Below are 14,870 nucleotides of genomic sequence, written 5' to 3'. Positions count from 1 at the left end.
TTCACTGTTGCAAGGCCTGTCCCTCTCATGGGTTAACATGGGGGCTTCCTTTAAATAAGATTAAAGTGTAGATTCCCTTTGGGAGCGGATAGACATGTGGAGTTTGGGGTCTCTGAGCTCACAATTTAAAAATACATCTTTTAGTAAAGTTGAATTTGAGATTGTGTGTTTGAAAATGCCACTTAAGAAAGTGAGCATTTTCTTGCTTAAACCATTTCCGTGACTCTGCCTGTTTGTGGATTCCCTGTCTGGGTCAGTTGACAGTTGGGCTGGTTGCACCTCTCACTAGACAGTGACACAAAGGGAGCTGGGGTGTAGTCTGCATTTCCTGACGACCCATCTGTGCTAGGAGGGAGGGGAGGAGTGGTCACTCACACCTGAAAGGGCTGTGCCTGCCCTCACACAATGCAGTCTCCAACCCCCTTGGTGTGTCTGGGGCCTGGCCTGGGCAAGGCAGGATTTCACAATCAAGAGAGACTTTCCTTTGAAGTAGGCCTACTTCAAAGGGCAAAATGGGTAGAAGAAGGGCACCCAAAACCACAGACTTTAGAACACTTCTGGAAACCAAGAGGAACTTCTGCCTGGAGAAGAGCTGAAGAGCTGAGGAAGAAGAGCTGCCCCACCTGTGACTGTGCTTTGTGGAGCTATTCTGCAGTTGCTGCTTCTGCCTATGCTAGAGGACTAAGACTGGACTTTGTGTTGCCTTCCTTCTTGTGAAGAACTCTCCAAGTACTTGATTTAGAGCTTGCCTCCTGTTGTTTGAAGTCTTCGGGACAGCAAAGACTTCTCTCTGCCAGCACCTGGAGCATCTGGAGAGACTCCTACTCTGCCAACTGGTGCCCATCCAGTTCCCGGGGGCCTGAGAAGAGATGCTGGCAGCCCAAGAGTAAGAAATCCACGCACCGACCACCATGCGGGGAAAAGATCCACTCAAATCTGATCTGCGGCTGAAAATCTACGCTTGTCAGCAACACGACCAGAAGATCAACGACCGTGGCTGGAAAAACAACGTGCAGAATCTCTGACGGAGGCTGGTGAGATCGCAACCCACGCTGTGTGGTTTTCGGACCTTGGTTTGGCTGAATTTCCGATGCAAACACCGCTGTGTGTGTGAAAATGACGCAAGGCCTGTCCAGACCTGAGAGTGCTGACCGGATCGACGCATCGATCTCCTGTGGAGAGAAGAAATAACGCACGCCAACCCGACCAAAGGAGAAACGACACAAGGTCTTGCTCGTGAGTGAAATCAATGCATCGCAAGCCGTTTTTGACGCGCACTTGCCCGTGCAGGTTTTTTTTGACACACCCAAGGTACATTTTCACGCTAACAGCGTTAGCGTTGTGTTTAAAATTACATGAAGACTCTTTTTTAATTCTTTGTGATTACTTGACTTGTGTATTGTGGATTTTTGTCATTTTGGTCTTGTTTTGTTTAGATAAATATTTTCTATTTTTCTAAGCCTGTGTTGTGTCATTTTGTAGTGTTTTCGTTAAGATACTGTGTGTGTTGGTACAAATACTTTACACTTTGCACTCTGAAATGATGCCTGCTGCTCATGCCAAGCTACCAAGGGGGTAAGCGAGGGTTAGCTGAGGGGAATTCTCTTTTACCCTGACTATAGTGAGGGTCCTTGCTTGGACAGGGGTAACCTGACTGCCGACCAAAGACCCTATTTCAAACAGGGGCCAATTCCGTGCACCCTTGGGGCTCCACCATGGACCCCCAGTACTACCAAACCAGCTCTCTGACAGGTTTCTGCCCTCCTGGAGATTGAGCAGCTTGATCCCAGGAAGGCAGAACAATGCATTTCCTTTAGGAAATGGGTGGTACACCCTCTCCCATTGGAAATGTGTGTTACAGGCATGGGAGGGGTACCCTCCCAAAGCCTCTGGAAATGCTTTGAAGTGCACAAAAGGTGCCCTCCTTCCATAATCGAGTCTACACTGGTTCAGGGACCCACGGTCCCTTCTCTGGAGCGAAACTGGACAAAGGAAAGGGGAGTGACCACTCCCCTGTCCATCACCATCCCAGGGGTGGTGCCCAGAGCTCCTCCAGAGTGTCCCTGGCATTAGCCATCTTGGATTCCAAGGTGTAGGGACCCTCTGGGATCATCTGAGTGGCCAGTGCCACCATGTGACCTCAGAGACCCCTCTTGATAGGTGCTTACCTGGTTATGTGACCAATCCCCCTTTCAGGGTTATTTAGGGTCTCTCCTCTGGGTGTTTCTTCAGATTCAGATTGCAAGACTCCAGCAGGAATCCTCTGCATCCTTTACTTCATCTTCTACTGACTGCTCCAGGAACTGCAACAAAGAAGCGAAGACAACTTCTGCAACATTGTATCTTCGACTCCTGCCAGCAACCGCAACAGTTTACAGGTCGTGCATCCTCCAACGACTTCCTATCTTCAGCCTGCACGAGAAGAACCAAAGAAATCTCCTGTGGAGTGATGGAGTCACTTCCATTCTTCAGCAGGCACCTCTCTGCAGTGACGACTGGTGTATTGGACCCCCTCCCCAGATGACAGGCATGGATTCAGCAACATGGGTGGTGGACTAAAATAACTCCGGCTGTCCCACTGTCCACCTGTCCACCTTTGGTGGAGGTAAGAGCTTGCCTCCCCACGCAAGACGGTACCCCTGTGCACTTTGTGACTTACAGTTTCTAAGACTTGTATGCGACCTTCTAAGAAGTTCTTCATGCACAGCACAGCTTAGGCCCTCCATCCTGTGAAGCATGGCTTCCTGAGTTGTTCTCCTGCGGTCATGCTGCATAGGCCTCAATTTGCACCTTCTTTGCAGTCCCATTCAGAATTTAGCCAGACTAAGGTGCCAGCCTTTAACCCTGTATTAACTAATGTGGATACCAATGTTTCCACAGCAAAATGACAATGTATATGTGCTGCTGCTAAGACATATATACAAATATGTGTTGTACTTAATAATATACAGCTCCCTGCCACATAGTCCTTCCTTAGGAGAGACGTACATTGATTGTTAAGGGAAGTGGCAGCTTTGCCATTAGTTTGAATGGCAAAGTCAAACTAGCAGGGTTATCACTGCTCTTCCAGTCTGCAGTGGCAGACTAGGAGTCATTTTGTACTTTGTCACACACCGGTGGCATATGCAGCGCTGCAGACCCTGGGTGGACACTGTCTAACATGTCCTTGGTACCCTAGGTACTATGTACTACGGACTTATAATTGAGTGCTTGCCAACTGAGGATAGCCAATTCGACATACACTTTGTAAATGGTTGAAAAACTGGCACTGAGGCCTGGTTGACAGGCCTCAGTGTACTCTCAAAGTTGAAAAACCAGCAGCATCAGTCCTAAAATGTGTGGATGAGCATCCAAAAAGAGGCATTTCCTTACACTCAGGAACTGGAATGATCATAGCACCAAGAAAGCTGCAGGTGAGCAATTGTGCCCTATAAATGAATGAATGCATAAATAAATAAATAAGTACACATCTATCCTCAGGGCAGATCAGGAAGGTGTATTTGCCACCTCTTATAAGCAAGAAACATATTTGTTTCTTGGTCTGGTGATTTAGGAAACTTAAAATCCTGACTCACTTTCTATAATGTTGGCATGGCTTGGCATATTCTAAGGGGGAAAATGAACCTTATCAGTGCTTTTATCAAGGTGTTTAGGAACCAATTATAGATTTCCCCAAAGCAGGCCTCCACCCCCTTTTACTACAGTGTTACACATCCAAAACCAGAGTGATTTGATTTTGGGTTGTCACTCTTCACCACCAATCTCCAACATCTTAGATGATTTTAGAGCTTCTAGTGAGTGCACCCTTCATTAGCTCTCCTACAAAGATAGAGTCACCTGGATCAAGAGCAGGAGGACTGAGATACCACGTTCTGGGGCATATTTACAAGCCCTTAGCACCACCATGCACCACCTTAGCATCCTTTTTTCCACACTAAGGGGGCACAAGGAGGCCTTTTCCCCGCACCAGATTTACAACCCCTTGTGCCACATTATGCCTGCACCAGGCATAATGTATGCAAAGGGGCGTTCCCCCGTTAGGAGGCCCAGAAAAATGGCACAGTGAAATTTACTAGATTTCACTGCACCAATGTTCCAGTCATTTATAATGCCTGCCTGAGGGAGGCATTAAAGTGACGCTCCCAGTGTTTCCAATGGGCCTCCCCACTCATTGCTGGACTAGTGCCATCATTTGTGGCGCTAGTTGACCAATGTGTCACAATAGAGTAAAAAAGTTTGACACTATTATGCTAACGTGCTCTGTATTGTAAATACAATGCTACCATGGCGGCGTTAGGAGGGGCAGGGAGATACAAGAAAAGCAGCCCATCATAGTTGATGTGCCACTTTCTTGTAAATCTGCCCCTATGTGTTTTGAAGCCCATGCTGTGAGTTGTTCGCTTACTCACCGATGCTGTAGTCACCTGGGCGAATTATCACCTACATATATATTGACCAAAATTCTAAACTTAAACCAAAAGTCTAACTTTACTACAAGTAAAGTTACACTTTTAGTCTAAACTTAGAGTTATGGTGTAAACTTAGACTTTTTGTCTAAATGTACCTTTGTGAATGAGGCCATTTACTCTTAAATGCCCTTTGTGAATTCCCAAAGTCATAAACGTAGATGTTTGCTCTAAGTTTAGACTAAACGTGTGCGTTTACATTGTTAATCGGGTCCATACTTTAAAAATGGATGTCATTCATACGATTCAATATTCTTGTGGTTTCAATAAATGGCAAATGTCATCATACATTTTGTATGTTAGTGTTATCACCCAGTAAATGAAGAAACACAATTTTATTTCCTTTTCCTGGAAAGCTGGCTGCATGATGAAAGAATGACTCATTGGGTTGATTGTTTGCCCCTAACAAATGCCAAGTTCTGACAGTTCCTGACAAGGAAGACACCCTTTTATTCTTTCAAGATTGATTGCAAAACTGAGCACCATGAATTGGCTAATGGTAACATCACACAAGTAATAAGCAAGAGCAGAAGTGTGTTACTCATTGCTATATGAAAAACAAATTATTATGATTAACCAACAAGATACATTGCAGGCTGTATGTGCAATATGCTTGCAAGCCCAGCAGAAAGAGGAAAATTAACATTTCTCCCTTGGCCTCGCTGATGTGCCACTTTCTTGTAAATCTGCCCCTATGTGTTTTGGAGCCCATGCTGTGAGTTGTTCACTTGCTCCCCAATGCTGTAGTCACCTGAACTAATTATCACCTTGATGAGCTTCCAGTTGCCTAATTGGTTTAACATTCCCTTAGGGTTGTTTTGAGACAAATTGAAAAAACAGAACTAGGATTATTCAGCTCTCCCCCAGCTAAAGGAATATGCAGGAGATCAAGGTTAGTGAACTACAATTCTATTTCTGACCCGTTTAAAATTTTCAGGCCCGATTCACAAAGATAAACTTAGACGTTTGGTCTAAACTTAGACCAAACGTCTAAGCTTACGACTTTGGGAATTCACAAAGGGCACTTAAGAGTAGGGTCTTTAGGACCGCACTCGGGCGGTTCTCCGATCCAAGTGCGGACCATCTGCCCCAAGTGCAGGCCTAAAGATTCTGGGCTGGATTCACAAAGGTAAACTTACACCAAAAGTCAAATTTTATACCAAAAGTCAAAGTTCAGACCTAAAGTCTAACTTTACTTGTAGTAAAGTTAGACTTTTGGTCTTAGTCTAGACTTTTGGTGTAAGTTTAGAATAAAAGTCTAAACTTAAACCAAAAGTCTAAACTTAAACTTATGGTGTAAACTTAGACTTTTGGTCAAAATGTATCTTTGTGAATCAGGATCACTGCTCTTAACTGCCCTCTGTGAGTTCCCAAAGTCATAAACTTAGATGTTTCATCTTAGTTTAGAGCAAACGTGTAAGTTTACCTTTGTGCATTGGGCCCATGCTTTAAAAATGGATGTCATCCATACGATTCACCAAACTTTAAAGAATTATTGCTTCCCATTTGGAAATTATGTTTATAAATTGTTATAAGGCAAATCAAATGTTATCCTATGGGAGAGGTAGGCTATGCAGTAGTGAAAAACAAATTTAATCGGTTTTCACTGCCAGGACATGTGAAACGTAAAAGTACATGTCCTGCTTTTTAAATACCTTGCACCCTGCATTCTGGTCTGCCCAGGGGCTCCCGTAAGGATGCCTTATATGTATTAATAAGGAAGGCTGGCCTGGCAAAAGGGTTATTTGACTAGGTCGACATGGGAATGTAAAAATGCACATACAGACTCTGCAGTGGCAGGCCTGAACCATAGTTAGGGGGCTAGTTAAGTGTGTGGCACAATCAGTGCTGCAGGTCCAATAGTAGCATTTAATTTACAGTCCTTGGGCACATTAGTGCACTTTATTGGTGAGTTAGAAGTAAATTAAATACGTCACTTGGGAATACGGTAATATAGCCATGTTTACAGGAGAGAGAGCACAAGCACTTTAGCACTACTTAGCAGTGGTATAGGGCACAGAGTCCTAATACCAGCAGTATTGAGGCCAGAAAAGTGGAGGAGGCAGGCAAAATGTTGGGGGGGAGACCACCCTAAAGCTGTCAGGTCTAACATAGACCTTCATTTCAAGTGCTTACTGATCAGGTCTTAAGTGGGAACATTCAATTTCGTAAAATGGTTACAGTATCACTCTCCTTCCCCTACATTGCTCTCCGCATACAGGGAGGACAAAACCAACCATGTAACATAATTCAGTAGAATCCTTTAAATGCACCCCTCCTCCAGCTAAAACTATCTACTGATACGTCAAGAGTACAAAAAAACGCCTTTCAATTTCTAAATTCTGGAAATGATGGAACTTTATTGTGACAATTTGTTTGTCATTTAACTTTTTACACAGCATCCATGAGCAAAAGGTACATACAGTCATTGTTTGATTTACTGTATAATCAATATATTACTGAACAACACATCATTCCATGCTGGATCACACAAAGTCATTGACGCATTCCTTCATTACATAATCCGCTATGTTCACAACCTGTTGTGCAAGTTCAGAACTCAGTTAAATTTGCTGCCTGGGCAGCAATGTCTCATTCCACAAAAAACACTCATAGACCATACCATTCTAGCCGAAACCACTGACCACGAGCATGCACACATGCCAAGAAATGCAATTAAACAGAAAGTACAACGTGTTCTCTGCATGAGATGGTAATAAATGCCAATATTACGTTAATTCAGAATAACACATATTGGCACTCATTCCAACCCTGGCAGTTGGTATGAAAGTGGCGGTAATACCGCCAACAGGCCGATGGTAATTACCACCAAATTATGACCATTGCGGTAAGATCTCCTATATAGAGACAATGTACCACACCGACCGCCAGGGCACAAACAACAGCCACCACGGCGGTAGCCGCCTACAGCCAGGCGGAAGTCAATGTTCCGCCCACCATATTATGACCCTGCAAACCGCCACCTTTTCTGGGCGGTACCAACGACATTAAAATCCTGGCAGAAACAGAGTTCAGAAGGGAAAGGACTCACCATTGAAGACACAGGGAACAACCGCGTCACCATGGAGCCCAAACTGGATGTCTTTCACATGATTTTCTACGTGCTGCTCCTCCACGAATACCAACGCTGGTGAAGACGACAACTCTGAGGACAGCCACCAAGCACAAAAGGGAGGGAGGGAGGAAAACGGCAGTGACACACACTCGCACCACACACACCCCCAACACTATACACATGATCAGCTACATTACTAAGACATTTTTACCCAGTACCTCGAATGAATAGTGCAAGGACAAAACGTTTTGAAAAAGGGAATGTAATGAGAGCAACACATCAAGATAAATGAGGCAAGATAATAAATATATACATATGTACACAAAAACGGGACACAGCCCAGTCCACAATCTACGTAGTTCACATGGCCACAGGCCAAAGTCCAAGGCCGCACATGGCACCCTCATCAACACGGAGAGAACACTGCAGGGGCATTATTTGGGAAATAGGCAGGACCCTAAGGGGGACGGGGGGCACCTCAGCTGGCAGATGTAACAAGACCACTGGTTCTGGATGGGGCAACATGCCCTGTGTTTGGTCCTGGGAGTGCAAGGCCACAGTCTCTCAATTGGGTGACTTGCCCACTTGCTCTGGAGGGGCATCGTGCTCTGTGCTCTTGTTACTGGGCAGTCTGGGTTAGGCGGGTGTCTTACCAACTGGCTTTGCAGGGGAGAGGTCGCACACCAGCCCATGGAGGCAGGATTACATAGCGACTGCTGGCGGTGACAGCTGCTCAGTGGTGGTGCTGCTGCTGGACGGGGGAGGCTCCTGCCCATCCCCTACAACCTCAAATGGCTGCTCACTGGAGGTGGTGGTGCTGCTGCTGGTGGAAGGCTCCTGCCCATCCCCTGCAACCTCGGACGGCTGCACAACCATGGTTGGTGGTGGGGGCTCAGTCACAGTTCCTGCCGCAGGCAACTTGCTCTTCCTGCCTGCTGGTGCTGGCTCCTTGCTCTTCCTGGCAGCTGGGGCAGGCTCATTTGTATTCCTGCCAGCTAGGACAGGCTCTTTTCCCTTCTGAGTAGCAGCAGTGGCAGGCTCCTTTCTTTCTTAGCAGCAACTGGTTCAGGCTCCTTTGTCTTCCTGGCAGCAACTGGTGCAGGCTCCTTTGTCTTCCGGCAGCAGGGGTAGGCTGTTTACCCTTGAGGCTGCCTGATGCAGGCTCCTTCACCCTCGGGACACCTTTTCCACCACGAGTGGGTGTGGTGACGCCTGTGGACTGGGTGGCTGAGGTGCTTGGCTGGGTTCTTCCCACCCTGGCCAGATGTGAAGGACAGGGGAGGGGTAGGGAAGAGGTCAATGGTGGATAGGAGCTGTTTTTTAGGGACCCTGGGGCGGGAAGAGGGAGAAAGAATAGGAGTGAAGGTAGAAGGAGTAGTTGTTGGAGGTGTCTGTCTGTTGATTTTGGGTGCAGCTGCATGGGCTGAATGCTGTTGTGAGGTGGATGGCTGTTGGGTGTCTGAGTGCTTACGTTTGTGTATCTTAGGAGGGGGGCAGACACAGTGGGAGAGGACATTGGGGACGTGTGCATGGCTGTGGTGGAGATGTCTGCCAATGAAGTGCGTGTTCGGCTTGGGGTGGCGGTGATGCTGGTAGTGGTAGATGATGTAGTGCATGCAGGTGTGAGTGTAGATGGAGCTGGGAGGGAGGAGGAGGAGGAGGGGGAGACAGTGGAAATAGTGGATGTTGGTATGTGTGCATCTGGATGGTGTTTGTGTGAGTGCCTGTGGGATGAAGTGTGGAGTTTGTGTTTGCCTGTACCACTCTTGTGTGTTGTCTTGTGTGCATGCTCGTCTGCCTGTGTGCTTGGGATAGGTTGGGGTTAAGGAGAATAGGATTAGGAAGAGGAAGTTGGAGGGTGGAGGGTGGAAACAGGGACAATGGCTGCCATCAGAGAGGAGGCCAGAGCCTGGATTGATCTCTGGTGGGCCGCCAAGCCAGTGTAAATGCACTCCAGGAATGCATTAGTCTGTTGTATCTCGGCTACCAGCCCCAGAATGACATTCACAATGGCTGACTGCCCTACAGAGATGGATCTCAGGAGGTCAATAGCCTCCTCACTAAGGGCAGCAGGGCTCACTGGGGCAGGGCCTGAGGTGCCTGGGGCGAAGGAGATGCCCACCCTACTGGGTGGGCGGGCACAGGCAACTCGATGATGGGCTGCTGGGAGGGCGGTGCTGGTACAGGGAGTGGCGGCTCTATCTGCAGTTGGGGTGGTCACAGGGGTGTCCGCCACCACCAGGGAGCTTCCATCGGAGGAGGTATCTGTGTCTGAATTGTCCCCTCCTGTTTCTGCTTTGGTGCTCCCCTCGTCCTCCGTCCCACTGGTGCTCTCAGCATAGGTGGACTCTGCCTCCTGGGTCCTGTGGGATGCAGCTCCCTCTATCGGTTGTTCCTCTGCTCCTCTGCCAGATGATGCTAATGCACATAAAGACAGGATGACAAACTAAGAAAGGTGGGGAAAGAGACAAAAGATACACTGGGTCAATGGCTGAACCAACACCACTGTTGGCATACACAGCTACTCACCGAAGAAGATCTACCAGATAATAGTGGCATGCTGCATGTTGCACAACCTTGCCCTGAGACACCATGTGCCTTTTCTGCAGTAAAAGGAGGCTGGAGATGCCCGTAAGGCAGCAGTGGACCCTGTGGACAGTGAGGATGAGGAGGCAGTGGTTGAGGATGAGGACAACAGAACATCAGTCATCAGACCATACTTCCTATGACACACAGGTAAGACAATGTTACTTCACATTTCAATGACATTTTGGGGAATTTCTGTGGCACTAGCATGCTCTTATTTCCCACTTCTATGCCCACTTACTGCACCCTTCGGCAATTCATTTTACAGATCTTGGTGACCTCACATATTCTCCTGGTGTGATCACTGAAGCCAGCTACAGGTCGTGAATCTATGCTAATTTTCTGTAAAGTTGAATTGCAATGACTGTACCTGTTGAAATGAATACATACTAAAAGAATTTGACATACTTCATACTTCTTTTTTTTCCAAGGGTTTTTATTGAAGTGCTAAAATATAGAGAGGCAAGTGCAATGGGATGGGGTGATGATGGAGGAAAGTACAGGGTATTGTTCCAGTCTGTTTGTAACCCAGGTGCATTGTCCATGGGGACATAGGAAGGGGAGCAATGGCAGGTCAAGGTGGACAGGGTGGGACACAAGGATGACAATCAGGAGAGTCTCATTTCCTGGCGGGGTCTTGGCAAGTGTCTCTGGCTTCTGTCTGGATCACAGGGAACATTTGTGGGGTGCTTCACCTTCTGCAAGGGGAGGGGTGCTGGTGACCTCTTGGTCCAGTGTTGGGGCCTCCTGGCCACTACCGGCAGCAGAGGTGGAACGCTGTTCAGATATCTGGCTAGAGGCATGGGCCCGCTGTAGTGTGACTGCCTCCCTCATAATATTGGCCATGTCTGCCAGCACCACTGCTATGGAGACCAGGGTGTTTTAATGGCCTGCAAGTCCTCCCTGATATCCTGGTACTGTCCCTTCTGCAGCCGCTTGTTTTCCTGCACATTGTCCAGGATCTGGCCCATCGTGTCCTGGGAATGTTGATATGCTCCCAGGATCTCTGCAAGTGCCTCCTGGAGAGTCGGTTCCCTGAGCCTGTCCTCCCTCCTCGCGCACAGCAGTCCTCCCAGTTTTCCTGTTGTCCTGTGCCTCTGTCCCCTGAACTGTGTGCCCACTGACCACAGGTCCCTGATTGTCTTGGGGGCAAGGTGTGCCCTGGGGTCCCTGTAGAGGAGGACACACCTGCTGATTGATGTGTCTTGGGGACAGAGGTATGGGTACCCTGGGTCGGTGCTGTGGTAGTGTTTCCTGATGAGGAAGGCTCTGTGGTGGTGTTTGACTGGGCCTGGGTAACCGACTTTCCAGAGGTCTCTGATTGACCAGGTTGTTCATCCAGATCCTGAAGACCAGAGTTGCTGTCATCACCGTGGGCCTCTTCTGTTGGGGGACTGGATATTGCTGCCACCTCCTCTCCGCTGACATTGACTGGGGTACCTGTGGGGATGTAAATGCTGTGTTATTGTTTCTGTGTCTGACAGATTGTGCATCCGTAGCTTGCCCTCTTTGGTTGTATTTACCCTGGCAGCTTTCACTTGTGTAAGTTGGTATATGGTGGGATAGCTGATTCTCTCTAGTGTGCATGCTGTAGTCATATGTGTTCATGCAGGGCTGTGAGTGGTGTCCATACAGTGGTATAGCATGCAGGGTTTGGCATTGGGATGAGTGAGATGTGATCGTGGGGCATGCGGGTAGTGGTGGCATGATTGGAGTGAGGGTGGGGGTATGTGAAGGCATGCAGGTAGGGAGGTAGTAGTAGTAGAGAGTTTTCTTACCAGAGTCCAGTCATCCTCCTACTCTGGCCAGGCCCTCAGAATGCATGATTGGCAAGACTTGCTCCTTCTATGCTGTTAGTTGTGGGGGAGGAGGTGGGGGTCCACTGCCAGGCCTCCGTACAGCATGCAGGTATCTTGCTTCAATGGAACGTACCTTCCCCCCGTAGTCGTTCCACCTCTTCCTGATGTCATCCCTCTTGGTTGCTGTCCCACTGCATTGACCCTGTACATGATTCTCAGCCATAGCTCCATCTTCTTAGCTATCGATATCTGCTGCACCTGTGCTCCAAATAGCTGTGGCTCTACCCTGATGATTTTCTCCACAATGACCCTTAGCTCCTCCTCTGTGAATACAGGGGTGTTTTTGTGGTGCCATGTGTGTTGTGTGAGGTGTGTAGGTGAGGGTGTGTAGGGTGATGTGTTGGGGTGTGTGATGTGGGGTGCATGGGTGGGGTATAGTTGTAAGTGGTGTGTGGTTTTGTCTGTGGTCTTGGTGTCTGTCTCACGCCAATGGTTTGTAGTCGTAAAGGGTTGTGGGTAATGTGGGTGTGTGTTTTATAGTGATATGGGTGTGATGTATGTATGGGTGTCAGGTGTGTGTTATTTAAATTGACCAATGTAACGTTGTATGTGTGTGTGTGTATTTTGAGCGCGGAGGTATGTACCGCCAATGGTTTACCACCGTTGAATGTCCACTGTGGTGATTCGTGGGTCATAATGTGGTGGGTTTTGTTCTGTTTGCGTAATGGTGTGGGTTTTGATACCACACTTTATCACTGACCTTTGGTGTGGTGGAATTGTGTCTGTGGCTGAATAGTGACGGATTGGTGTGTGTGTCATAATATGGTAAACGGATATCTGCCACCGCCGCGGTAAGTTGACGGAAGTCAACATGGAGGTAAGTGGGATTTACCGCCAATGTCATAATGAGGGCCATTGTCTCAAAACACCACAAACAGAAGGAAAAAGCATGGGAAGACCCAAAGAGTATATTTTTGGTACTGAAGAAGACGTTACAAGGAATGCATGAACCAAGAAGCAACTCGAACAGTTTACATAGCAGGATTTTTCCCAATCACAACACAGCTATACTGTGCCATACCACAAGTCAATATGCAACCAGATGCGATCGCCAGCCAAGCACAAACTAAAGAGCGGAATTAAGGGGGCCTTAGGTGTCCCACCAGTCTTGCCACTGGCTTGGCAGGTCACACAGGAGCGACAAAACTCCTTAGTGTCCTCTGTCATGTGAGGCCAGTGAAACAATGGAACAAGTCTGTCCCAAGTTTTACTCTGGCCCAAATGCCCAGCCAAAGGAATAACATGTGCCAAGGTCAGAAGAAACTCCCTATACTGTAAAGGGATGACCAATCTCATGGCAGCTCCAGGTTTAGGGTCCCTTGATTCAGTGTAGAGGAGGCTATCTTCCCAAAAGACCTTATGGCTATCAGTGATATCCCCATTCTGCTGTTTGACAGCTTGCTGTCTTAAACCCTCACACTCATCTCTTTCCTAGCAGGCCCCCCTTCACCCAAAAGCTCAGCAGTGTCTGCTGCCAGAGCTGATGTCTCCAAATAATTGCCTAGTAAGCAGTCTACAGGTAAATCAGTGGCAATCTCAACTTTCTTTGGGCCAGTAACCCCCCCCCAGTTGAGATTCACAACAGCCATGGGGTGGCTAAAAGTGTTGTTATGAGCATCAGTCACTTGGTACTTCTGACCAAGTAGGTGTTGATCAGGGTGAACCAGTTTCTCAATCACCATAGTGACACTGGCTCCTGTATCCCTGTAGGCCTCAACCTCAACACCATTTATTAGGGGAAGTTGCTTGTACTTACCCATATTAAGGGGACAAGCAACCAAGAAGGAAAATTCAATACCACCATCAGAGACCAAAGTAGCCTCTGTGGTCTTCCTAACAAGACCAACCCAAACTACATTACCAATGGTGAGCCCAGCTACACCCTTTGATTGGCTATTTGTAGTAGACTTCCCACCGCCACTGCTATTACTAGGGGCACTAGAGGACGCAGTTGGGTTGTGGTAGTGGGGGCTTTGGTGTTTTTCTTTGGCTTTGGACAAGTAGAATCATTTGCCCAATGGCCTTTACTCTTACATAAATAACACCATGGCTTCTTTTGATTGTGAGAAGAGGATTTGGACCAACCTCCCCCAGAGGATTTTTGTGGACCTGATGAAGACTCAGAATGTTTTTTATCTGTGTCCCCACCCTTGTCAGAAGACTTACGATCCTTCTTCTTGCCATCCTTGTCACCACCTGTTCACTCTTGTTCTGACCTATTTGTCTGCCTTCTTTCCCAATTCTTGGGGAGCGGTCAGATCTGAGTCTACCAAGTACTGATGTAAGAAATCAGACACACAATTATTCAAAATATGCTCTCTCAGGATAAGATTATATAGGCTTTCATAGTCATTCACCTTACTGCCATGTAACCATCCCTCCAAGGCCTTCACTGAACAGTCTACAAAGACTGTCCAGTCTTGAGAGGGCGTGTTTCTGGTTTCTCTGAACTTTATCCTGTATTTTTCAGTGGATAAGCCAAATCCATCTAAGAGTGCATCTTTCAAAACTTTGTAGTTATTGGCATCACTTCCTCTAACAGTAAGGAGCCTATCCCTTTCCTTACCAGTGAATGATATCCACAAGATAGCAGCCCACTGCCTTTGAGGGACCAACTGTACCATACAGGCCCTATCAAGTGCAGCAAACCACTAGTTGAAGTCATCCCCTTCCTTGTAAGGGTGGGCAATTTTGTGCAGGTTTCTTGAATCTTGTTCTCTTACATGATTACTATCAAAAATACTGCTGCTGCCAACATGGGGAACTAACCCCAACTTCTGTCTCTCCCTTTCTGCATCTAGAGATTTCCTGTCTAGGGCCAACTGCTGCTGTCTCAGCTTCTGTCTGGCCTCTGCCAACCTCAGCTTTCTGAGTTCCATGTCT

This window comes from Pleurodeles waltl, chromosome 7 (genome assembly GCF_031143425.1).
Source record: "Pleurodeles waltl isolate 20211129_DDA chromosome 7, aPleWal1.hap1.20221129, whole genome shotgun sequence".
NCBI lineage: Eukaryota > Metazoa > Chordata > Amphibia > Caudata > Salamandridae > Pleurodeles > Pleurodeles waltl.
The sequence above is the reverse complement of the archived record's forward strand: the minus strand, read 5'-3'. Positions refer to the sequence as shown.